The sequence below is a fragment of the Neoarius graeffei genome, chromosome 11 (assembly GCF_027579695.1).
Source record: "Neoarius graeffei isolate fNeoGra1 chromosome 11, fNeoGra1.pri, whole genome shotgun sequence".
In the NCBI taxonomy this organism is placed as follows: domain Eukaryota; kingdom Metazoa; phylum Chordata; class Actinopteri; order Siluriformes; family Ariidae; genus Neoarius; species Neoarius graeffei.
Window position 1 is genome coordinate 10,102,379 of NC_083579.1, and position 27,314 is coordinate 10,129,692.

Genomic DNA, 27,314 nt, shown 5'->3' on the forward strand with positions numbered 1-27,314 from the left:
AGCCAGACTATAACATGAAATGTACAAGCAAAAATACTTTCTGCCACTAGGTAGGGTTGTCTAGTTCACTATGCTAATGGGGCACACCTTTCTATGCTTTGATATCCGGCCTACAGGTTTTACGATGAATACGTAAAATGGGCTTCCCCTGTTTTAAAAACCAGCAGCCGCCACTGAACTGAACAATGATGAGAAAATAACATCCTCAATTCAGGTGAACTGATCTGTGTAGATAGGCTACTTTAGAACACAGTATTACGGCCTATACAACTATGAGATGAAAAGCTTTTCATCAGTGTTATGTAACTTAATGTGAACAATTAAGGCGGTCCGATCTCTTTACCAGACCATCGAAGTCTGGTGTCATGTTAGATGTTGAGATGTGCAAAATGGACGACAGGTGTCTGTCAGTTAGCTGTGATCTGTAGCGGGACTTGTTATAGTTCATCACAGAGAAAGTCTGTTCGCATACTGTAGCTTTCCCTAGGTGTGGGTGGAGCACAGAGGACGGCAGGACAGAGATCAGGTTCAACAAATAGTTTTATTGCTTCCACTTTTCAGGGAACACAATCTGCTTAACACAGACACACACACACATCAGGTGTCTGGTTCGGGAGAGATCTCCTCTGCTCTCGCTCTCCCTCCCTAAATAGGGCGCGGTCCCTGGGAAGACACACAAACACAGGTTAATTGCTCTCAGGTGAAGTGAATCTGCCACTTACCTTCCCTGACTCCGCCCTCCTGTCACAGACCGGTGCTTGACCACGCCCCCGCTGCCACATACCCCCACCGCCCGACTCAGGCCGGGCAGCCGTCCGGCCCGCAGCCGACTCCCCCCCCCCCTTGACGGGAGAGGAAGTCCGCCACGACCATCTGCGCCCCCGGCCTGTGGACCACCTTGAAATTAAAGGGTTGGAGCGCCAGATACCAACGGGTGATCCGCGCGTTGGCATCTTTCATGCGGTGGAGCCACTGGAGGGGCGCGTGGTCCGAACAGAGGGTGAAAGAGCGCCCCAGCAGGTAGTACCGGAGGGCGAGGACCGCCCATTTGATCGCCAGGCACTCCTTTTCAATCGTGCTGTAGCGCCCCTCACGCACTGACAGCTTCCGGCTGATGTATAGGACCGGGCGATCCTCCCCCTCCACCTGCTGGGACAAAACGGCCCCCAGCCCTCTGTCCGACGCATCTGTCTGTAACATAAAAGGGAGAGAGAAGTCAGGGGAGTGTAAAAGTGGCCCCCCACACAGTGCAGCCTTTACCTCCGAGAAAGCCCGCTGGCACTGCTCCGTCCACTGGACCGGATCTGGCGCCCCCTTTTTAGTGAGGTCAGTCAGCGGGCTGGTGACGTCCGAATAATTAGGTATAAACCTACGATAGTAGCCAGCCAGCCCCAGGAACTGTCTCACCCCCTTTTTGGTCTTGGGCCTCGGGCAGGCCGCAATCGCTGCTGTCTTATTAATTTGGGGACGCACCTGCCCGTTGCCCAAGTGGAAGCCCAGATACCGTACTTCCACCCGCCCAATCGCACACTTCTTTGGGTTGGCTGTGAGTCCCGCCCGTCTCAGCGACCTAAGGACGGCCCTCAGGTGTTGCAGGTGCCGCTGCCAGTCGTTACTATAAACGATAATGTCGTCCAGGTAGGCGGCCGCATAGGTGGCGTGGGGCCGGAGGACCCGGTCCATCAGCCGCTGAAACGTAGCAGGCGCCCCAAACAGCCCAAACGGAAGTGTGACGAACTGGTGTAAGCCGAACGGTGTGGAAAAGGCCGTTTTCTCCCGGGATAATGGAGTCAAGGGGATCTGCCAATATCCCTTCGTTAAATCCAGTGTCGAGTAAAAGCGAGCCGTGCCTAGTCGATCGAGCAGCTCATCAATACGAGGCATTGGGTACGCGTCGAATTTAGACACCGCGTTGACTTTTCTATAGTCCACACAGAACCGGACCGAGCCGTCGGCCTTGGGAACCAAGACCACCGGGCTGCTCCAGTCGCTGTGGGACTCCTCGACGATGCCCATTTCGAGCATGGCCTGAAGTTCTTCCCGAACCACCTTTTTTTTGTGTTCGGGTAGTCTATAAGGGCGGCTACGCACTACCACCCCCGGGGGTGTCTCTATGTGGTGTTCTATGAGGTTAGTGCGACCGGGCAGGGGCGAGAACACATCCGAAAACTCGGCCTGCAACTGGGCGACCTCCGTGAGTTGGGTCGGGGAGAGGTGGTCTCCACAGGGGACCGGAGAGGTACGTGATGCCAAATTCCCTTTTTGAACCTCCGGCCCCAGCTCCGCCTTCTCCGGAACTACCGACACCAACGCCACGGGGACCTCCTCGTTCCAGAGTTTGAGCAGATTGAGGTGGTAAATCTGTAGCGCCCCACCCCTGTCTGTTCGCCTCACCTCATAGTCGACGTCCCCGACTCGCCGTGTGACCTCAAAGGGTCCTTGCCACTTGGCGATTAATTTGGAGCTCGACGTGGGCAAGAGTACGAGTACTTTATCTCCCGGTGTGAACTCTCTAAGGCGCGTACCCTTGTTGTACAGGCGGGCTTGCCGTTCCTGGGCCTGCCGCAAATTCTCCTGAGTTAGGTGGGTGAGCGTGTGGAGTTTTGCGCGCAGGTCCATAACGTACTGAATTTCATTCTTACTTTGTGAAGGTCCCTCCTCCCAATTTTCCCGCAGCACGTCCAGGATGCCGCGCGGCTTACGCCCATATAATAATTCAAACGGGGAGAACCCCGTGGAGGCTTGAGGGACCTCTCGCACTGAGAACAGCAAGGGTTCGAGCCACTTATCCCAATTACGTGCATCCTCACTTACGAATTTCTTAATGATATTTTTGAGGGTGCGGTTGAACCGTTCTACTAAACCGTCCGTTTGTGGGTGATACACACTGGTGCGGATCGGCTTAATCCCCAATAACCCATACAGTTCGCGTAGTGTTCGTGACATAAACGTAGTGCCTTGATCAGTCAGAATCTCTTTCGGGATTCCAACTCGGGAGATGACGCGGAAGAGTGCCTCGGCAATACTGCGTGCTGAGATATTGCGCAGAGGCACTGCTTCCGGGTATCGCGTTGCATAGTCCACTAGAACTAATATAAAGCGGTACCCTCGTGCTGACCGATCTAATGGCCCGACGAGATCCATCCCAATTCTCTCAAACGGGGTCTCGATTAACGGTAGAGGGCGCAATGGCGCTTTTGGAATGGCCGCTGGATTTACTAACTGGCATTCGCGGCATGCCGTACACCACCTACGGACATCGCCGCGAATCCCCGGCCAATAGAATCGGGCCATTATTCGGGCTAGTGTTTTATCCTGCCCTAAGTGTCCAGCCATGGGATTAAAGTGAGCCGCCTGGAATACCAATTCCCGGCGGCTCTTTGGAATCAAAAGCTGCGTGACTCGCTCTTTAGTTTGAGTGTCCTGCGTCACTCGGTATAACCTATCCTTCATAATCGCGAAGTAGGGGAAGGACGGGGTGGCGTTCGGCGGGAGCGTTTGACCATCGATTACTCTCACTTGGTCAAACGCATGCCGCAGAGTCTCGTCTCGCGATTGCTCTAATGGGAAATCCGCGAGGGATTCCCCAATAGAGAGAGGAGGAGCCGGTGGCTCCTCACCCTGACGCGGAGATGACGTAGATGGCTCTGCGACAGCTGCTCCCGCCAAAACGACACCGGGACCTCCCCCTGTCAACTGGCAGGACCCACTCTCTACTAGGCGCGTCATTAAACCCCGAAATCCCGGCCAATCAGTCCCCAAAATTAACGAGTGGGTAAGGCGAGGATTAACCGCCGCCTTCACTATAAATTTTTCCCCTCTGAAAATAATATGGACCGACACCAAAGGGTAGCTGTGAACATCCCCGTGCACACACAAAACCTTCACCCCTTGTGCTCCCCCCAATGCCTCGTTTTGAACCAGGCTTTGGCGAATTGAGGTCTGATTACAACCAGAATCCACCAATGCCTGATATGTAGCCCCTTGGATACTCACCGGTATGCGATACGCTCCGGCCCGATCGAGGGCGGCCTCTGGCGCGTCGGGGATCCGAACCACCGCGCCCACTTCCATTGCTGTGCACTGCTGTTGAAGGTGGTCCGGTTCCCCGCAGCGCCAGCAAACCGGCCCGGGCTTCCCCTCTGCACCGGTGCTCTGGGGCTCACTCACCTGAGGTGGGGGAGAGACAGACACAGAAGGGAGAAACGGGAGGGCACCGCGGGTGCGGCGGGCCGGCAGGGGTGGTGCCGGCCCCCGCGTCCGCGGTGGGGGAATGGGGCGAGGACGGGACACAGAAGGAGGGGAGAGAGAGAGAGAAAGAGAAGAGGAGAGAAGAGATGTCGACATCTGCTGTCCTGCCGCCGAGACAGCCGCCAGATGATCCTCCGCCAGCTCGACTGCCTGATCCAGCGACGCCGGGCGGTGGCACTGGACCCACTCCGCGGCTCCTGCTGGTAAGCGGGCGATGAACTGTTCCAGTACCACCTGATCGACGATTCCCTCGGCGTCGCGATCTTCGGCCCTCAGCCACCGCCAGCAGGCGTCCCGGAGCTGCTGGCCGAACGCGAACGGGCTGCCGACTTCCTCCATCCGCAGCGCGCGGAAGCGCTGGCGCTGCTGCTCCGGCGTGCGCCCCACGCGCTGAAGGACAGCCCGGCGAAGGTCGGCGTAGGCCAGCCGGCGATCGGCGGGGAGCTGTAGTGCAGCCAGCTGCGCCTCTCCCGTCAGGAGGGGGAGGAGGCGCGCCGCGCGCTGCTCCATCGGCCACCCCGAGGCTTCAGCGACCTGCTCGAATAACGTGAAGAAAGCCTCGGGGTCATCCTGCGGGCCCATCTTAGTTAGGGTGAGGGGAGACGGGCCCGCGGCCGGAGCGCTGGTGGGCCCCGCCGACACGAGGAGACGCCGGAATGCCTTGCGATCTTCTTGCTGGGCCAGCACCAGGGCATCGAAGCGCCGCTCTTGTTCCTTTCGGAGTGTGACGAGCGCCTGGTGCTGGCTTTGCTGAGCCGTGGCGAGGGCGTGGACCAGGTCGGTGAACGGGGAGGATTCCATGGGGCTGCTGGGTTGGTGCTCCATTTCCCGGGTTTCGGCACCACTGTAGCTTTCCCTAGGTGTGGGTGGAGCACAGAGGACGGCAGGACAGAGATCAGGTTCAACAAATAGTTTTATTGCTTCCACTTTTCAGGGAACACAATCTGCTTAACACAGACACACACACACATCAGGTGTCTGGTTCGGGAGAGATCTCCTCTGCTCTCGCTCTCCCTCCCTAAATAGGGCGCGGTCCCTGGGAAGACACACAAACACAGGTTAATTGCTCTCAGGTGAAGTGAATCTGCCACTTACCTTCCCTGACTCCGCCCTCCTGTCACAGACCGGTGCTTGACCACGCCCCCGCTGCCACACATACATACGTGGAACCGAATAAAACTAGCATCCTTTGTGCATGCTTCCACATGTTAGAAAACTGCCCCTCATTCAATGCACCATAGAACTTGTCCAATGATGACGAAGTGAATTTCTCTTTGAGAGTGGGATCACACTGCAAGTCAATTAATTCAAGCTGAGCCTCTGGAGGTGCTTGGTCACTGTCAAAGGTAAAGGGGGAGGATACTAGCTCCATCTCTTTTTCAATCTTGCCGAAGTCAGAAAAACGCCTGTTGAATTCAGTGTGCAGATCCTCGTGTGTAGTGGTGTATTTGACAGTGAGTCGAGATGGCACATCCTTCATTGTGGCAAGAGTTGGGAAATGTGTAAAGCTCTTGTTTGACATTTGTCGGGAAAACAGGGTCAGTTTTGCTCTGAATGCTCGCACGTAGGAATACAGTTCGTGCATGAATACATCCTTCCCCTGCAGCTTCAGATTGAGGTCATTCAAATGGCCCATTAAATCCACAGCCAAGGCAAATCCGGATCTTTAAGTTCTGGAAAGTCACTAGCCTTCCAGACATTCTCGAGAAACAACCCTGTCTCACCTCTCAGGTCCCACACACGGTGCAGCACATTGCTCAGGCTCAGCCAGCGAACGTTCGAGTGGTATGGCACATCGGTGTGTTCTGTCTCACACTCCTCCAACAACTGAATAAACTGGCGGTGGTTAAGCGCCAGGGCCCTGATGAAATTGACAAGTTTAGTCACAGTTTTGGTGACGTGGTCAAGCTTTAACGCTGATTTAGACAAGACCTCCTGATGAATGATGCAGTGCAAGAAAATCAGAGTTGAGTTGGGGTCATCCTCTCTCACCCTGTCCTGTATCCTATGCAATAGCCCAGAATTCTTGCCGGTGAGGTTTGGCGAGCCATCAGTAGTCACGTTCAGTAACTTTTTCCACAGCAGGTTTAATCTCTGCATACATCCTGACACTGTGTCATAGAGGTCTGAACCTCTTGTCGTGCTTTTCATTGATTCCATCGCAAGAAACTCCTCCACTGTTTCAAATGTGTCAGTAATTCCTCGGATGAATATAAGCAGCTGGGCAGTGTCTTTGATGTCAGTGCTTTCATCCAGCGCTATCGAAAAGTAAGTGAAATTGGAGGCCCTTTTTAACAAAGCAGATTCCAGCTCATCATCAATTACTTCAATGCGACGTGTAACTGTACGGCAAGACAGGCTCACATTTTCGAAGTGACTTTTGCTGTCAGGGCACAGTACGCTAGCTGCCTCAACCATACAGTCTTTTATAAATCCACCATCTGAAAATGGTTTGCTGTGTTTGGCGATTTTGTGTGACAGCATATAGCTCACTTTTGTTGATGACTCCTGTACAGTAGACTGCTTTGTAAAAATATTTTGCCTGGCTGTTAAGTTGGAGGACAATTTCATGGCTTTTTCTTCCCTCTCCCGTGCGGACAAATTTATGGTATAATTAGCATGTCTTGTATTGAAGTGCCTGCCAATATTATATTCTTTGAAGACCAAGACACTTTCCTGACATATCAAACAGATCACCTTTGAGCTAACGTTCATAATGAGATATTTTGGTGTCCATTCTTTGTTAAATACTCAACATTCAGTGTCAACTTTTCTCTTTTTTGCTCCACTCATCTTGACAAATTGTTTAGCAGCTGCCTGGCCGTTTAGAGTTTGTTACTTTGAGGAGTGAAGAAGAGAATGAACCAAATTGTAATTTCACACATCAACATCTGTTGGATTGGTTTTAATAGCAGGATCGGTTCGGATAAAGAGGGCATTTTTGGTTTTTTGTTTTTTTCCTCCAAATTCCAAGGGCATCACAGGGGCTGGATTGAAGCACTATGGGGGCCGGATCCGGCCCGTGGGCCATATGATGCCCATGTGTGCTTTAAAGGATAGCCATGCCATGACAGTCCTGGTGTTTTCTTGGGTCCCAAATCATGGTTTACACACTTGTAGGCAGTGCCTTTACCCATCTTTGAGAAAATATAGATGAAGACACTACTCCTTTACAAACCACTAGAATTATACTACTTAAAATATAATACACAGACAAAATAATGCTTGAACAAAATGGACGGTGATAATAGCTTTGGCTGCATGCAATGGTGGATCCAGGACGGAATGAGGAAGACGTGCAGAACCCTATGTCATGCATCGCCACCCTCGTTTTTGTCTCCTAATACATCCATGTATCTGGCTAATCCGGTATGGCCACATCTGGGGAAATGGCCCAATGTTACAATTTTAACATGTTTTTTAAACTAAAGTCTGCTTAATTTTTTCATCTAGAACATCTTGTATTAATGTATAATCATGACATTTCATAACCCTGCAATTTCAAAATTTTCTGGTTAATCCCTTTAAGGCTATGATCACACTACAGCTCACGATGATTTTAGAATCAGAATCAAGTTTACTGCCAAGTATGTTCTTACATACAAGGAATTTCCTTTGGTGATTGGTGCCTGAACAGGTAAGATAGAAGAATTTAGCAGTGGATTATCAATGAAAATGAGCCATTCTGGTGGTGATGCTTCCCAGAGCTTTGGGAAGTGTCCCCAAACCCATCTGTGAGTATTTGCTGCTTAGTTTGCCAATGAAAACATTGCCACCAAATTTCAATGCATGCATTTAAATTTTTCGTGATGTTTTTGGCCACTCATGAGGTGGAGATACACTAAAAAACAGCTGACGAAGCTTGGAGAACATTTGCCATGCATTGCATGACTGGCGATGATGCTACCAGTTTTTCATTGCCAAGTATTCGCAAACCCATCATGAGCTGTAGTGTGACCAGGGCATACGACAACACCAGATGTGATGCCTTATGAGATGACAATAATTTAAAAAAAAAACCAAAACTTTGAGGGGTGGCACGGTGGTGTAGTGGTTAGCGCTGTCGCCTCACAGCAAGAAGGTCCTGGGTTCGAGCCCCGGGGCCAGCGAGGGCCTTTCTGTGTGGAGTTTGCATGTTCTCCCCGTGTCCGCGTGGGTTTCCTCCGGGTGCTCCGGTTTCCCCCACAGTCCAAAGACATGCAGGTTAGGCTAACTGGTGACTCTAAATTGACCGTAGGTGTGAATGTGAGTGTGAATGGTTGTCTGTGTCTATGTGTCAGCCCTGTGATGACCTGGCGACTTGTCCAGGGTGTACCCCGCCTTTCGCCCGTAGTCAGCTGGGATAGGCTCCAGCTTGCCTGCGACCCTGTAGAAGGATAAAGCGGCTAGAGATTATGAGATGAGACAAAACTTTGACATAATCAGGTGTTGCGATTTAACTGAAATTCTATTGCAGAATCACAGAAATGGAAAAAATTCAGATAATATTGAAGATCAGTCAGATGTTGGACTGTCCAATCTGTGGCTCAGAGCTAAATCAGCTGTTCTCCGAAACAAAATTTGTGCTGAAAAGTTTCTGCTTGAATGAATTGAGAGAAGACTTTTTGCATGTTGTCAGCAGATAGATTCACACTTTGCAGTAGAAGAAAAGAAGCTAAATGCTGGTCGATCTTTACAGTCCTCTTGTCCATGACTCCTTATCCAAACATCTATTTCTACAGTAAGTTCTAAAAATCTAAAATCTATTTCTGCAGATTTCATCCAAACCTCATTTCATCAAAGCTCTCAGAAGTAAAGATGGGAAGAGGATCGCCAATCCCCCTAATTCTGCGCCGACAAATAGTGGAGCAATATCAGAAAGGAGTTCGACAGTGTAAAATTGCAAAGAGTTTGAACATATCATCATCTACAGTGCATAATATCATCAAAAGATTCAGAGAATCTGGAAGAATCTCTGTGTGTAAGGGTCAAGGCCGGAAAACCATACTGGGTGCCCATGATCTTCGGGCCCTTAGACAGCACTGCATCACATACAGGCATGCTTCTGTATTGGAAATCACAAAATGGGCTCAGGAACATTTCCAGAGAACATTATCTGTGAACACAATTCACCGTGCCATCCGCCGTTGCCAGCTAAAACTCTATAGTTCAAAGAAGAAGCCGTATCTAAACGTGATCCAGAAGCGCAGCCGTCTTCTCTGGGCCAAGGCTCATTTAAAATGGACTGTGGCAAAGTGGAAAACTGTTCTGTGGTCAGACGAATCAAAATGTGAAGTTCTTTATGGAAATCAGGGACGCCGTGTCACTCGGACTAAAGAGGAGAAGGACGACCCGAGTTGTTATCAGCACTCAGTTCAGAAGCCTGCATCTCTGATGGTATGGGGTTGCATTAGTACATGTGGCATGGGCAGCTTACACATCTGGAAAGACACCATCAATGCTGAAAGGTATATCCAGGTTCTAGAGCAACATATGCTCTCATCCAGACGATGTCTCTTTCAGGGAAGACCTTGCATTTTCCAACATGACAATGCCAAACCACATACTGCATCAATTACAGCATCATGGCTGCATAGAAGAAGGGTCCGGGTACTGAACTGGCCAGCCTGCAGTCCAGATCTTTCACCCATAGAAAACATTTGGCGCATCATAAAACGGAAGATACGACAAAAAAGACCTAAGACAGTTGAGCAACTAGAATCCTACATTAGACAAGAATGGGTTAACATTCCTATCCCAAAACTTGAGCAGCTTGTCTCCTCAGTCCCCAGACATTTACAGACTGTTGTAAAGAGAAAAGGGGATGTCTCACAGTGGTAAACATGGCCTTGTCCCAACTTTTTTGAGATGTGTTGTTGTCATGAAATTTAAAATCACCTAATTTTTCTCTTTAAATGATACATTTTCTCAGTTTAAACATTTGATATGTCATCTATGTTCTATTCTGAATAAAATATGGAATTTTGAAACTTCCACATCATTGCACTCCGTTTTTATTTACAATTTGTACTTTGTCCCAACTTTTTTGGAATCGGGGTTGTAAACCAGAACGTGAAAATGCACAGAAACCATTTTTATTATGTACCCAGATGTTTCTGGAAGATTAACACGTGGGAGCATGCTATTATAGGAAATTAATTAGTGGTCAATAATTGTCAAGGGTTGCAAATCTTTATTCAGCAAAGAACATTACACTTTTTATACTTTTTTATTTTTAGTTGCGTAACATCTATGAAACAAATTAGTTCCTGTTCACTTGTTATGGCAGTTTTTTAAGGTCTATGTTTTAGTAGTGTTAGATTATGTGAGACATCCATCATACAAGTTGATATTACAGAAACAATGCTGTATTAGAATGAACGCATATCTAACCTGTGATTTACCCAACAACCTGTCCCCCTGTCTCTTCCCTCTTTCTGTCTCTTTATGCTGAGTTACATGTTGATCCTGAGACACCACTGGTGCTGACGCCTTCTGCTCCTCAGACCTGCCTGATCCATCCTGATGCCCTACTTCTGGCTGAAGTCTCATCACATTGTTTCTGTGGAGGATGGCCCCATATGGACAGTCAAAAGTCGCACTTGGAAGACGCTCTGGACACTTGCAGTATTATATTTATGGCTGAGGACTACAGTTGACTTGCTAACTTTACAGTAGGATTGCAGTTGTCATGAACAGTTTTGCACTCAAGTTTCCATCAATGAACAGTTTATAACTTCAACAGAACAGACTTCATGTTAAAACTAGAAGAGTACTCGGAGAGCGCAGACCTCCGCCAAGAATCCTTTAAAAAATTCCAGGATCCAGACGATGATCCGGATCACCGCCAAAATTTAATGGATTGTTACTTGTGCCCAGTCACACCTCTGGAAAAAATTTCAGAGCGATCCATTCATAACTTTTTCCATAATGTTGCTAACAGACAAACCAACCAACAAACAAACAAACCAATGCTACCGAAAACATAACCTCCTTGGCGGAGGTAACTATAATGAATTTCCTGGTTTCAGAGTTGTACTTCGTGCCCATATAAGACACAGCTATAGAAGTGAGTTATTACCTCCGCCAAGGAGGTTATGTTTTCGGTAGCCTTCCTGTGAGCTCAAACTAGTTTGGCCATTTTTATTGGGATTCTCTCATCAACAAGGCATTTTTGAAAGCTGAACTGCCACTTGTTGGATGTTTTTTGTTTTTGGACTAATAATTCTTAAAATCATGCTTGGAACTAATGATTTTTGAACTCTGCTTCATCATGTTCTTAACATGATGGAGTCATTTACATTTCTTCCCTGAGAGCAGATCTATGAGAAGGGTCAAGGGACCAAGAAATCTTTTACTATGTACAGTGCTGTGCAAAAGTCTTAGGCACATGTAAAGAAATGCTGTAGATCAAAAATGGCTTAAAAACAATGAAATGTTTCAACATAAAAAAAAATACTATAAACAGTAAGCAGTAAGCCATAATAAATGAAACAAAGTCAATATTTGGTGTGAGATGACCATTAGCTTTAAAAAAAAAAAAACAGTCTGTGCAGTTTTATTTAAAAAAAAAATGAACTGTAGGTTTTACTGAGCATCTTGCAGAACCAGCCACAGTTCTTCTGGAGAACTTTGACTGTCACACTCGCTTCTTAATTTTGCACCAAAACCCAGTAGCCTTCATTAATTTGTGTTAGCAGTGGTAGCGCAAATTGTTACTCTCACTCAGGATCGTTCTACTTTCTTCTTATTATTATGTCTGCCAAGGAGGTTATGTTTTCGGTAGCGTTGGTTTGTTACCTCCGCCAAGGAGGTTATGTTTTCGGTAGCGTTGGTTTGTTGGTTTGTCTGTTAGCAACATTACGGAAAAAGTAATGAACGGATTGCTCTGAAATTTTTTCCAGAGTTGTGACTGGGCACAAGTAACAATCCATTAAATTTTGGTGGTGATCCGGATCACCTTCTGGATCCTGGATTTTTTTAAAGGATTAATTTTTTCCCCATTGAAATGAATGGGCGCGCGACACAAAAAACAGATTTTTCCTTCTGTAGGCCAGACCGTAAGGTGTAAAGTCATGAAACTTGGTACACTGATAGAGGAGTGGACCCTGATTGATTTCATCAAGTTTCATGTTGGTACGTCTCAGTGCCACCAACTGATCACAGTCTTACATGTGTTCATGCACGTAACTTTTGTCCGATTTTCATAAGTCTGGTGCCATTGGAATCCTTGGAGCTAGACAATCCCAATGCACCCTATGACGTCATTCTATGCCTACTTAGATTTTCCGCCATTTTGAATTTTGTCCAAAGTAAAGGCTTTACCCCGTTTAAAACAAAACAAAACAAAAACCAAACAACAAAGAAAAAAACTCTCATATATACTAACCCTGATTAACCTGTATACCCTGTATGCCCCCACATTTTGTATGCTGCTGAATCTGTCCTTTTTTCAGTAGCTTTGTATAAACAATAACCGCTAAATGTAATGCAATGTTATGTAAGGTGATCGCCTAGGCATTCTCATTGTGAAAAGTAAGTCACATGTACATGGACTGGCATTTAATGTTGTATTTGTTCCTTTCTATTTGTTTTTTGTCTGTTCATATTCTTTTTGGGGGAGTAAAGTCAGTTTAAAAATGCCGTTAAATGCATAGGCCTATAGGCCAAGTTTAATGACCTTGAGGTTATCAGAGGTCATATGTCGTTTTACAAATGAAAAATGAATTCAGCACCCAAACATTTAACAAAGAAGGCCATTTGCTAACTTCATTAATCATTTTAGTACATTTCATTCCTTAGAAAGCTGAGAAACTGGGTTCAGCTGAGACGTTTACAGGCCCAAAGTTCAATGACCTCTAGAGGTCAACAGAGGTCAGATAGAGCTCGGCATATTGCAGATTTGAATTCGGCACACCCAAATTGACAAAATAAGACTGTTTGCCGACTTTGTCTCAAAAATGCCTTTGGGTGTCACAATTCTGGATTTTGGTACCAGTCTAAAGTTAAAAGTAAAGCTTAGGTGGGCCATTCTCAGAAAATGTGACAAATTCAGTTTTAAACATTGTTTTTTTTCCTCTCAAAACCATTAATCCTGACTCACTATTATACATTTATTTTAAGAAAGAATTTAACAGAGCAGTAAAAAAAATTGAGACAACTTGTCTGCATTTGCAAAAATTTTATTTAGCCTAAATATACCAAAATGGCGGCACGGTGGTGTAGTGGTTAGCACTGTTGCCTCACAGCAAGAAGGTCCTGGGTTCGAGCCCAGCAGCCGGCGAGGGCCTTTATGTGTGGAGTTTGCATGTTCTCCCTGTGTCTGTGTGGGTTTCTTCCAGGTGCTTTGGTTTCCCCCACAGTCCAAAGACATGCAGGTTAGGCTAATTGGAGGCTCTAAGTTGACCGTAGGTGTGAATGTGAGTGTGAAATAGTTGTTTGTCTCTATGTTTCAGCCCTGCGATAACCTGGTGACTTGTCCAGGGTGTACCCCTCATAGTCAGCTGGGATAGGCTCCAGCTTGCCTGCGACCCTGTAGAACAGGATAAGTGGCTACAGATAATGGATGGATACCAAAATGTCATTACCACCATGTGTCTAAATGAGGATTAGTGAAATTTGAATGAAAATGATTCCTTTGTTTTTTATTTCATTTTCACTTTTCTTTCTGAAATATAACCTCTATGCCTTCACTTTTTATTGTGGAAAATATCATGATCTTTGCTTCAATGGTTTTTGGTGTATAGCCATGCAAGAATGTCTACTTTCTTGATGTCTTTACTGTTACCCAAATGGTAAAATCATGCTGTAACTCAGGGCTTTGACAATGGAGCACTTGCATGTGACTTCACAGCCGATCCAGATTGTGACAGACGCCATCTTGTCGGTCAAATGCCATATTTCCGCCTTCTACTTCTACCTTTTCTTCTGGAAAACCCTACTATATACAATTCTACTACAACGGCTGCGGCTACAAGCTCTCCCTACCTGTGCACGTTTTTTATGTTTTTTGTGTGTATTTTTGCGTGTTGTTCGTCTGTACCGGACTTCAATATCCACTACAACTGTATGGTCTTACTGGACATTGGTTTCCAGCAGAAAATTACGGTTTGTAGTGATTTCCATCGCATGCACAACATTCCGGATGAGAAAAAAAAAAAACCATTCTGGACGAGATAGCAAGACCAGCGGGGTCTCCGTGGATTGTTATCGGAAGCAAAGCGAAGGAGGTGGCGCCGGGAGCGGAAGCAAAAGTGAGGCTGTAGAGCCGGCCTGTTGACTAAGCTCAGAAAACAGCTACTCAAACCTCCACTGCTAAGCCTCTACCTCTCCAACGCCAGATCCATGGTAAACAAAATGGACGATTTGGAATTACAGCTGGAATTACCTTATTCTATTCTATTCTATTCTATTCTATTCTATTCTATAATCGGCTGGTCAGTGCAGTACTAGTAATACTTAAGTGATACTTAAGTAATACTTACCCATCCAATGAGGATTATTTTCTTCTTTACAAGATGCCACATCTTAGGGGGGCTGACAAATCCTGAATTTCTGTAAAGATAACTGTCCAGAGATTTATAAGCACGCAGTGCTTCACCACTGAACAGTGAGGGAAATTTAATGAGGTAATTATACACGTCTGGGTATTCCGCTGGCAGTTCCATATCCACTGACACGGTCGTGAAAACTACGTCCGGTAAGCCATAAGGGTCACTAATCTGTAGGTCGTTTATTTTAGACATATATCTAGTTATCTGTTCATTAGAAAAATGAGCCGTGTAGTCCGTCGGTTGAAATTGATCCATTCTGTACACGAGTGCAGCAGTATTCAGCGGTGTTTTTTACCGACAAGATGGCGTCTGTGTACTTTCCGGTCACGTGACTGCAAGATCTCTATAGAGGGCAATGCAGCTACATGAGGTGGAACCAGGATGTTGCGCAGCTATTTTGAAAAAACTCACTGATGTATAAATGTTGGAATCCAGGATAATGATAAGGTAAATATGAAATTGAGATGTCAGGGAAATTAACTGTCTTTACTATTACCCCCAAATGATAAAGATAATGATGCTACATGTTGAAAAAGTTTCGTTAGCCAAGTGGCAAGTTAGGATGGGATAATAAATGCATAATTTGTTTATCTTTTTTTTGTACTCAGTGACCCAAAAATGCCATGTCTTTACTGTTACCCAGTGTTGTCTTTATCATTACTCTATAGGGTAACGGTAAAGACAACTGGGCATTATTTTTTCATAATAATGATATCTCTTGCTTTGTGAATTCATGAAATATGCTTTTTTTGCCTTTTAAATATATTTACAGGGATTAACTAAAATTAGTGTATACAAATTTTTTAAAATATCTTTACTGTTACTCGTCACATTTTCTGAGAATGGCCCAGGCATGTATGTGTTTGGGGACAGTGGTGGAAGGTGTTGGGTAATTGATTGTAGCTTTTTGTCCAACTTCATTAGTGTGTAATTAAATAAAATGCCTTCCTCATGGTTTTTCTAAGAACATCTTAGCATCCCTATCATCACTATCATCTTGCATGTTTCATGAGTGTCCTGGGCTGATTGTTGAACAGTGTCTAGTTTGGAAATAAGCTTTCTTCCTTTGTTCAAAGTTTTCAGGAAAGTCAGCCAACTCTCCCCACACTGCCTTGGGTGTACTGCCTTGAACAGAAGGCATGTATTATTGGCTCTGGTTGCTCATCTAGAAGATATATACTCACGAGAATAAGTTTGAGCCCAGGAGAATAGAAAAAAGGAGCATTTCCTCTTTCTCAAGAGGAAAGATAAGACAAACCAGAAGCCCAGTGAGATAGAGTGTGTGTAGGAAACTTTTAGAGAAAGAACGAACAAGAATTTCAAGCATGACGCGAACAAGAATTTCAAGCATGATTTATCATGATGTATATTATTTCAATCGACAATGACCGGACAAAGAAGTGGTTACATTTTGGGTTGGCATAGACCTCGAAGTAATAGCTTACACTCACTGGCCACTTTATTAGGAATACCTGTACACCTGCTGTTTTATGCAGTTATCTAATCAGCCGATCCCTTGACAGCAGCACGATGCATCAAATCATGCAGATACAAATCAAGAGCTTCAGCTAATTAATGTTCACTTCAAACATCATAATGGGAAAAATTGTGATCTCAAAGTGTGACTTTCTTTCACTGTAGCATGGGTGTTGGTTTGAGCCAGATAGACTGGTTTGAGTATTTCAGAAACTGCTGATCTCCTGGGGTTTTCACACATAACAGTCCCTAGAGTTTACACAGAATGGTGCGAAAAACAAACAAAAAAAACATTATCGAGTGAGCGACAGTTCCGAGAGTAGAAACAAACGCCTTGTTGATAAGAGAGGTCAGAGGAAAATGGCCAGATTGGTTTGAGCTTTTTTGCCAGGAAGGAACTCATAGTAACTCATATAATCACTCTTTACAACCGTGGTGAGCAGAAAAGCATCTCAGCATGCAACAGCAGAAGACCACATTGGGATCCACTCCTGCAGCCAAGACAAGGAATCTTAGAATCAAGAACAAGTTCCTATTTAAGTGTTCCTGTAAAGCATGATTATGAGTTACTATATCCTTCCTGGCAGCTCGAACCAATGTGGCCATTTTCTTCTGATCTCTCTTATCAACAAGACATTTGTTTCCACCCCCAGAACTGTCGCTCACTCACTCAAGGGTGTTTTTTGTTTTTCACACCATTCTGTGTAAACTCTAGAGGCTGTTGTATGTGAAAATCCCAGGAGATCAGCAGTTTCTGAAATACTCCAACCAGTCTATCTGGCTCAAACCAACACCCATGCCACAGTGAAAGAAGGTCACACTTTGAGATCACAATTTTTCCCATTCTGATGTTTGAATAAAGTGAACGTTAATTAGCTGAAGCTCTTGATTTGTATCTGCATGATTTTATGCATTGTGCTGCTGTCAAGAGATTGGCTGATTACAGAACTGCATAAAACAGTATGGGTGGTCCTAATAAAGTGGTCGGTGAGTGTAAATGTCTACAGAAGTGTCTATATCGTTCATCGATCTTTATGAAATTCAGTATTTTAGAGGATTAAATGATCAAACAGGTCACCAGAATATTGTGCTGTTCATTAATTATACTCAGACTGTTTTGCAGTGAACAGCGCAGTGGAAATCTCCTTTGAAGCCCTTGACACAGAGTTAATACACAGCTTTTGAAGCCTGTATGTCAATTATTCTGTTAGGCGTTTATGCGTTGATGTACTTGCGGTTTTAATGAACGCACAACAGAGCAAGTGCAACTTATACAATGACAATCGAGGGGTTCAACTTTTTCTTCAGGTTGTAAAGGGAACCCAGTACAGCACATGCATGTGCTTCCCATCCTTACAGTATCTTGCTTGTTTAACGTAATGTCTGCAGTCTGATTGTGGCAGCACGAGACGTGATAAAGAGTATTAGATAAGGCAGTATAAAATTGAGATTGCCAGACCACGCCACCCTGAGAATTTCACTCAGGGAAATAATTTAAATTGTAAAAAAAAAAAAAAGGAGGCACTCAGGTCCATCAGCAAAGAGGCAGAGACGTAGTTCCAACACAAAAAAAATACTTTTTATTAATTACATAATACTTTGAAAAGGATAAAATCTCTCTCACTCAAGGGAGGGGACCAATCAGGGCTGAGACTTACGGTGAGGAGCTGTCCAAAGGAAAGGGGACCCCAGGAACACCACACGCAAGACTAAAAATGAAGCAAAAATCAACTCAAAAGTGCAAAACACAAAAAAAGGACACCACCACCAGGACACCAATCCTCCACCAAAGACTCAGCACCTGAATGGGGGGAAATGAGAGGCACAGGTTAAAAATCAGAAAAAATAAAACAAAACTAATAACACAAAATAAAAAAATTGAAAAAAGAAACTATAACAATAAAATACTAACAAATCAAATAATTAATCCAAATATACAAAATCGAATGAAATACAAAATCAATAACTTAAATGAACACATTACATAATGCCAATTATAACAAAAAAAATACACAATCAAAACAAATACACAAATAACAAAGAAACAAAAAAGATTAACCACACTGCCCCACACACACACAGTTAAAATGTGGCTGCCCTGGTCACAAAATGGAAAAGGGAAATGGCGTTGCTAAGCCACAACAAGCACCAACAGCAACGCCGAACAAATGAAGCTGCGCAAATAGCGCAGGGCGAAACAGACACAAAGCAAAGACAAAGCACGCGAAGCAAAGCAACACAAGACAAAGCAAAGCAGCAGTGGGTTCTTGGGCTAGCCGGCACAGTGCCGCTGGTAGGCAATCCTTATTCTCATCTCATCTCATTATCTCTAGCCGCTTTATCCTGTTCTACAGGGTCGCAGGCAAGCTGGAGCCTATCCCAGCTGACTACGGGCGAAAGGCGGGGTACACCCTGGACAAGTCGCCAGGTCATCACAGGGCTGACACATAGACACAGACAACCATTCACACTCACATTCACACCTACGGTCAATTTAGAGCCACCAGTTAACCTAACCTGCATGTCTTTGGACTGTGGGGGAAACCGGAGCACCCGGAGGAAACCCACACGGACACGGGGAGAACATGCAAACTCTGCACAGAAAGGCCCTTGCCAGGCACAGGGCTCGAACCTGGACCTTCTTGCTGTGAGGCGACAGCGCTAACCACTACACCACCGTGCCGCCCAATCCTTATTCTCTAATGATAAAACAGACATAAGAAATGCACAAATGACTGGAGGAAAAAGCCAAAGCCACTGTACTACCTACCGATCAGGCCATTTCAAACAACACAGCATAAAGCGGAGAGATCAACACTACACGAGCATCACCAGCAACAAAACAGTGAGTGCACAGGAGCAGTGAGGAGCGTGCAGCCAGCAGCAACACCCAAGCGAGCCTCTATGACACAAAAATAACCAGAATGAGCGCTGGATGGACGACGTAGGAGAAAACACAGCTGTTAGCGGCAGCTCACCTATACCACAGGAACGTGGACGCGGAAGTGGACGACGTCAGGATGTGACGTGCTCAACCTCTGGCCAGTGAAAGACAGGTGCTCTCAGCCTGCCTTTATATGGCAATTTGTGGCAGTGACTGGTTGAAATCAGCACTCAGCTGAAAGTCACTACAGCCAATCACCGCATACTGCCACATGTAGATGATTTATAAATCAAATCCTTTACATCAGCTCATGGGGTACATACCACACAACAACTTTTGTAATCAAGGGTTTCCAAGAAAAGTATTCGAGATAGAAACTGCCAGCAAATCAGATCCACATACACAACAAAAGCAGAGTATCAGTTCTGCTCAAAAACAAGAACAATACAATGCTGAATTTACACAATGCTGATTTCCAAAGACACTATCAACATGCCAAAGAGGAACACGGATGCAAGTGCATACATGTCAAGTCATATGCTTTTGCCATAATTCATACGGATTTTAAAGAAGAAGCCTTTATTTTCAACAAAAACAAACCTATATGGCCGTATACATTTATCTATACAGAAATTTCTCAATCAAAGTCAAATGTCAAATGATTGTTTATTCAGAAAATAAACTGTGAGCAATCCTGTCTCATACCACATGTGCAAATGCTGGACTCTGATAAACATCGATGATACAGCTTCTTGCTTCATTGACATGAGTGATAGGATTAGTGTCAGTCTTAATTATCCCCCACCCAAACAAAGTTTGGCGGGGGATATAGAAACGGGTTCCGTCCATCCGGTCACGTTTTCGTTTCCGGGCCATATCTTCAAAACTACTGAAGATATCTTCATGACATTTTGTATACAGTGCGGCAAAAAAGTATTTAGTCAGCCACCAATTGTGCAAGTTCTCCCACTTAAAAAGATGAGAGAGGCCTGTAATTTTCATCAAAGGTACACTTCAACTATGAGAGACAGAATGGGGGGAAAGAATCCAGGAAATCACATTGTAGGATTTTTAATGAATTAATTGGTAAATTCCTCGGTAAAATAAGTATTTGGTCACCTACAACCAAGCAAGATTTCTGGCTCTCACAGACCTGTAACTTCTTCTTTAAGAGGTTCCTCTGTCCTCCACTCGTTACCTGTATTAATGGCACCTGTTTGAACTCGTTATCAGTATAAAAGACACCTGTCCACAACCTCAAACAGTCACACTCCAAACTCCACTATGGCCAAGACCAAAGAGCTGTCAAAGGACACCAAAAACAAAATTGTAGACCTGCACCAGGCTGGGAAGACTGAATCTGCAATAGGTAAGCAGCTTGGTGTGAAGAAATCAACTGTGGGAGCAATTATTAGAAAATGGAAGACATACAAGAGCACTGATAATCTCCCTCGATCTGGGACTCCACACAAGATCTCACCCCGTGGGGTCAAAATGATCACAAGAACGGTGAGCAAAAATCCCAGAACCACATGGGGGGACCTAGTGAATGACCTGCAGAGAGCTGGGACCAAAGTAACAAAGGCTACCATCAGTGACACACTACGCCACCAGGGACTCAAATCCTGCAGTGTCAGACGTGTCCTCCTGCTTAAGCCAGTACATGTCCAGGCCTGTCTGAAGTTTGCTAGAGAGCATTTGGATGATCCAGAAGAGGATTGGGAGAATGTCATATGGTCAGATGAAACCAAAATAGAACTTTTTGGTAAAAACTCAACTTGTCGTGTTTGGAGGAGAAAGAATGCTGAGTTGCATCCAAAGAACACCATACCTACTGTGAAGCATGGGGGTGGAAACATCATGCTTTGGGGCTGTTTTTCTGCAAAGGGACCAGGACGACTGATCCGTGTAAAGGAAAGAATGAATGGGGCCATGTATCGTGAGATTTTGAGTGAAAACCTCCTTCCATCAGCAAGGGCATTGAAGATGAAACGTGGCTGGGTCTTTCAGCATGACAATGATCCCAAACACACTGCCCGGGCAACAAAGGAGTGGCTTCGTAAGAAGCATTTCAAGGTCCTGGAGTGGCCTAGCCAGTCTCCAGATCTCAACCCCATAGAAAATCTTTGGAGGGAGTTGAAAGTCTATGTTGCCCAGCGACAGCCCCAAAACATCGCTGTTCTAGAGGAGATCTGCATGGAGGAATGGGCCAAAATACCAGCAACAGTGTGTGAAAACCTTGTGAAGACTTACAGAAAACGTTTGACCTCTGTCATTGCCAACAAAGGGTATATAACAAAGTATTGAGATGAACTTTTGTTATTGACCAAATACTTATTTTCTACCATAATTTGCAAATAAATTCTTTAAAAATCAGACAACTTGATTTTCTGGATTTTTTTCCCCCTCATTTTGTCTCTCATAGTTGAGGTATACCTATGATGAAAATTACAGGCCTCTCTCATCTTTTTAAGTGGGAGAACTTGCACAATTGGTGACTGACTAAATACTTTTTTGCCCCACTGTACATATCAAGCAACATGTCAGCTGGTGCCTTTTGCTATTCTGGATTTTTGGGGAAAAAAAAAAGTGTTTTTCAAATTTTTACGTAACAAATAGATTTTGACTTAGTTTCTAAGAGCAATGCTCGTTTCAGGAGCATATATCCAAAACTATTCATGATACGGATTTAAAACTTGGTATACATGTTAACAAAGTGATGTAGATGTGCCTTTTCATACTAAGAAATTTGAGATATTTTAATTTTTCATGTTTCCATGGAAACAATTTCAGACTTAGTCTCAGGTTAGTCTACGGGGTAGATTTTGTTTCCGGAGCAGAACTTGAAAACTATGAGTGGTATGGTCTTGAATGTTGGTATACAGTGGTGCTTGAAAGTTTGTGAACCCTTTAGAATTTTCGATATTTCTGCATAAATATGACCTAAAACATCATCAGATTTTCACACAAGTCCTAAAAGTAGATAAAGAGAACCCAGTTAAACAAATGAGACAAAAATATTATACTTGGTCATTTATTTATTGAGAAAGATGATCCAATATTACATATCTGTGAGTGGCAAAAGTATGTGAACCTTTGCTTTCAGTATCTGGTGTGACCCCCTTGTGCAGCAATAACTGCAACTAAACATTTCTGGTAACTGTTGATCAGTCCTGCACGCCGGCTTGGAGGAATTTTAGCCCATTCCTCCGTACAGAACAGCTTCAACTCTGGGATGTTGGTGGGTTTTCTCACATGAACTGCTCGCTTCAAGTCCTTCCACAACATTTCGATTAGATTAAGGTCAGGACTTTGACTTGGGCATTCCAAAACATTAACTTTATTCTTCTTTAACCATTCTTTGGTAGAACAACTTGTGTGCTGAGGGTCATTGTCTTGCTGCATGACCCACCTTCTTTTGAGATTCAGTTCATGGACAGATGTCCTGACATTTTCCTTTAGAATTCACTGGTATAATTCAGAATTCATTGTTCCATCGATGATGGCAAGCCGTCCTGGCCCAGATGCAGCAAAATAGGCCCAAACCATGATACTACCACCACCATGTTTCACAGATGGGATAAGGTTCTTATGCTGGAATGCAGTGTTTTCTATTCTCCAAACATAACACTTCTCATTTAAACCAAAAAGTTCTATTTTGGTCTCATCCGTCCACAAAACATTTTACCAATAGCCTTCTGGCTTGTCCACGTTATCTTTAGCAAACTGCAGACGAGCAGCAATGTTCTTTTTGGAGAGCAGTGGCTTTCTCCTTGCAGCCCTACCATGCACACCATTGTTGTTCAGTGTTCTCCTGATGGTGGACTCATGAACATTAACATTAGCCAATGTGAGAGAGGCCTTCAGTTGCTTAAAAGTTACCCTGGGGTCCTTTGTGACCTCGCTGACTATTATACGCCTTGCTCTTGGAGTGATCTTTGTTGGTCGATCGCTCCTGGGGAGGGTAACAATGGTCTTGAATTTCCTCCATTTGTACACAATCTGTCTGACTGTGGATTGGTGGAGTCCAAACTCTTTAGAGATGGTTTTGTAACCTTTTCCAGCCTGATGAGTATCCACAATGCTTTTTCTGAGGTCCTCAGAAATCTCCTTTGTTTGTGCCATGATACACTTCTACAAACATGTGTTGTGAAGATCAGACTTTGATAGAGCCCTGTTCTTTAAATAAAACAGGGTGCCCACTCACACCTGATTGTCATCCCATTGATTGAAAACACCTGACTCTAATTTCACCTTCAAATGAACTGCTAATCCTAGAGGTTCACATACATTTGCCACTCACAGATATGTAATATTGGATCATTTTCCTTAATAAATAAATGACCAAGTATAATATTTTTGTCTCATTTGTTTACCTGGGTTCTCTTTATCTACTTTTAGGACTTATGTGAAAATCTGATGATGTTTTAGGTCATATTTCTGCAGAAATATCGAAAATTCTAAAGGGTTCACAAACTTTCAAGCACCACTACATGTGTTGATTAAGTAATGTATATGTGCCTTTTGATACTAAGAAATGTGAGAATTTTTAGCTCACCTGGACCAAAGGTCCGGTGGGCTTATGCCATGGGCTGCTGAGGTCAGTGTAAAGAGGTAGGGTTGGTTTCCTGCAGCAGAACTTGAAAAATGTGACAAATAATATATTGAAACTTGGTATATAGTTGGTAAATAGGGCGGGGGATATAGATGACTCTGTCTTCTTGTTGGTTCTAGTGTCAGGTCATGCAGCAAGCTTCACGCTAAGATTTCATAGACTGGATTCCTGTTGAAGGTTAAATTGTTACGCTTGCCACACAACCAAACATTGGCACTAGTTTATCACTTTTACGGAAGTAGCAAATGTATAAGGTTGGCTATATGGCTGAAGAGATGGACAGACTGTTGAGGAAGGTGCTTGTGAAATTTGTCAAGTTAGCACACATCAGAGGGCAGAAAGATCTTCAACAAGTGCCTTACAAGACTTCAGAGGTGCAGCATGAGGATGGAGCTCTTGCAGTTGGCATGCAGACAAGGACCTATCTGGCTGAGATCAAAGATTCCTGTCATCCTCAATGTCATCAAGTTTTTCAGGTTGATGCAACTGATGGCTGATGGATGTTGCATGGTGCATAATCCCTCTTCCATTTCACAGGCATGCTGATACCTGATGCTACAGGTAATTTGTGTTACACATTCAAAGAAACAATTGAATTTGCATGCATCATGAAAGTTCCAATTACTGGAACATTTACCTAAGCATCAAGTTAAATTCATCTAACAGTGAAATATATGAAATAATTTGAGTATATACTGCCAAATGGTAATGCCATTATTCTGAGCAGTGTCTATCATTTACTCCTTTGATACAGTCATATATGTTTTGATTTTAATATTCACTTCAGAATGTAAATATTTTTAAAATACTGTTAACATTACAGGGAGGTGAGGAACTTCTACTGTGCAGTTGTGGAGATGTTAAAGTTCCCCTTTGAGGATGAGGTTCTCCAAAATCTGGCAGTCTTGGATCCAAGAAAAAGGACTAACCAGAGGTGGACAGTAACAAAGTACATTTATGTGAGTACTGTACTTAAGTACGTACACTGAGTATCTGTACTTTACTTGAGTATTTTTTTTTGGAAACTTCACTACATTTGAAAGACAAATATCGTACTTTTTATTCCACTACATTTCTATCAAGGTCCTCGTTACTACAAAGCAGCTTTGAAAGTGGATATTTTTCTTTTTTTTTCTAAAACATGATTGTTTTTTTCACAGGTGACACTGAGACAGCCAATCAGTAATCACTAGGGTCACGTCACATCCATAGACTGTATAAAATCAAGTTCAATGATTTCTCAGCAGCATTATTTGAACATGATCAGTTGATGGCAGAATGGAAGGAGGTGGTTCTTCAGAGGAACACACACACCCATGGCCCATGAACCCATGTTTCAGTTTTCTGAAAGGAATAAAGATTCGTTTCATTTTAAATGTTTGCTTTGTTTGCCAAAAACGAACCACATCACGGCCTACAAAAACTTGCCATCCAACCTGAGGAAGCATATTGCGGTATGTAAACGTGTTATTCCAAGAGAAAGCTTGCAACAAAGTTGTCTTTGCTTTTAGAGCTAGCGATAATGTTGCAATAGCCATGCAGTCTGGTTAGTCAAATGACTTTCTATGGATTTGCTCACCAAGTTGCCGTAGCCTTGTCCATGGCTAACGTTTACACATAGCTAGTTAACTTGGACACTCTTAGTTAGCATGTAAAAACGGAGTTATGCAAACATAAATAACGTTAACTTATCTGAAGTCCTTTCAGAAATATGTTTTAGCATAATCTTGCCAAATAAACAATGTAGAAATATTTTTTCTAGTAGCATTAGCAACCCAATATGATTTCGAGTTTGAAAAGAGTTTGCTAGGATGTCAGGTGGAGTTTCACTGACTAGCTAGCTTAATGTTAAGCCACCATGATGGCACAACATGCGTTCATTTTGTGAATTCACATTTCTGTCTTTGGTCACGGCATTAGGTATTGTAAGTGTTGTGGCAATAATACAACAATGCGTTGAGTGAGAGTAAGCTTTTTATGCATACAGATAAATAATTTATTGATGAACTGAAGATAAGACATTGTAATATCTCATCTCATTATCTCTAGCCACTTTATCCTTCTACAGGGTCGCAGGCAAGCTGGAGCCTATTCCAGCTGACTACGGGCGAAAGGCGGGGTACACCCTGGACAAGTCGCCAGGTCATCACAGGGCTGACACATAGACACAGACAACCATTCACACTCACATTCACACCTACGGTCAATTTAGAGTCACCAGTTAACCTAACCTGCATGTCTTTGGACTGTGGGGGAAACCGGAGCACCCGGAGGAAACCCACGCGGACACGGGGAGAACATGCAAACTCCGCACAGAAAGGCCCTCGCCGGCCACGGGGCTCGAACCCGGACCTTCTTGCTGTGAGGCGACAGCGCTAACCACTACACCACCGTGCCGCCCACATTGTAATATAACATATGTAATAGATTAATTTTTGACTCAGCACTGTTGAGTTCGTTGACCTGACTTTCCATGAAAACATCTGAAAACAAAAACAGGAAAATAATTATGAGAAAGCATATGTACACTGATCATGATGTGTGAATTCATCTCATTCATTATCTCTAGCCGCTTTATCCTTCTACAGGGTCGCAGGCAAGCTGGAGCCTATCCCAGCTGACTACGGGCGAAAGGCGGGGTACACCCTGGACAAGTCGCCAGGTCATCACAGGGCTGACACATAGACACAGACAACCATTCACACTCACACCTACGGTCAATTTAGAGTCACCAGTTAACCTAACCTGCATGTCTTTGGACTGTGGGGGAAACCGGAGCACCCGGAGGAAACCCACGCGGACACGGGGAGAACATGCAAACTCCACACAGAAAGGCCCTCGCTGGCCCCGGGGCTCGAACCCAGGACCTTCTTGCTGTGAGGCGACAGCGCTAACCACTACACCACCGTGCCGCCCCTGTGTGAATTCAAATCAACTTTATTTCTTTTATTTACTTTACAGTTGTTGCCCCAGCCAACAAGTTCCAGCCAACTGTGGACCAGGAATTTCTCAAAGAAGAATCTGAGGAATTCCAGTTGATGGAAGACCAAGAGGTACGCTTGACTGACAAGGATGGCAGCAACAAGAGGGTAGACCTGGTCCGGGTGGACATCCTTAAGGAAAAAAAACGTCATGGGAGAGGACAGATTCCCTCAGATGAGGAGAGTAATTGGGGCAGTGCTCTGTTTACCCCACAGTAATGCTGACTATGAGAGAGTTTTCTCTCAAGTCAGGAAGATACATACAGAGAGCAGAAAGAACCGTAATGCAGAAACACTGACCTGCCTACTGCAGTATAAGATCAACACAGACACTTGCTGTGACATGCAACCTAGTGAGGCATTGGTGCAGAATGCTAAAAATGCTGCCATGGAGTACAGTTCAGAACATTAGAGTGACACTGTGTTTTTGTCAAACATTGGAGTTTTGTATTTATTCTGAAGGTTTATTGTTATTCATATTGAATAAAAATTAACTGAGCTATATCATTGTTAATTATCATTCAAATTTCAGGTAAATTATTTTATGTTGCATCTCATATAAGGGAAATAAGGGT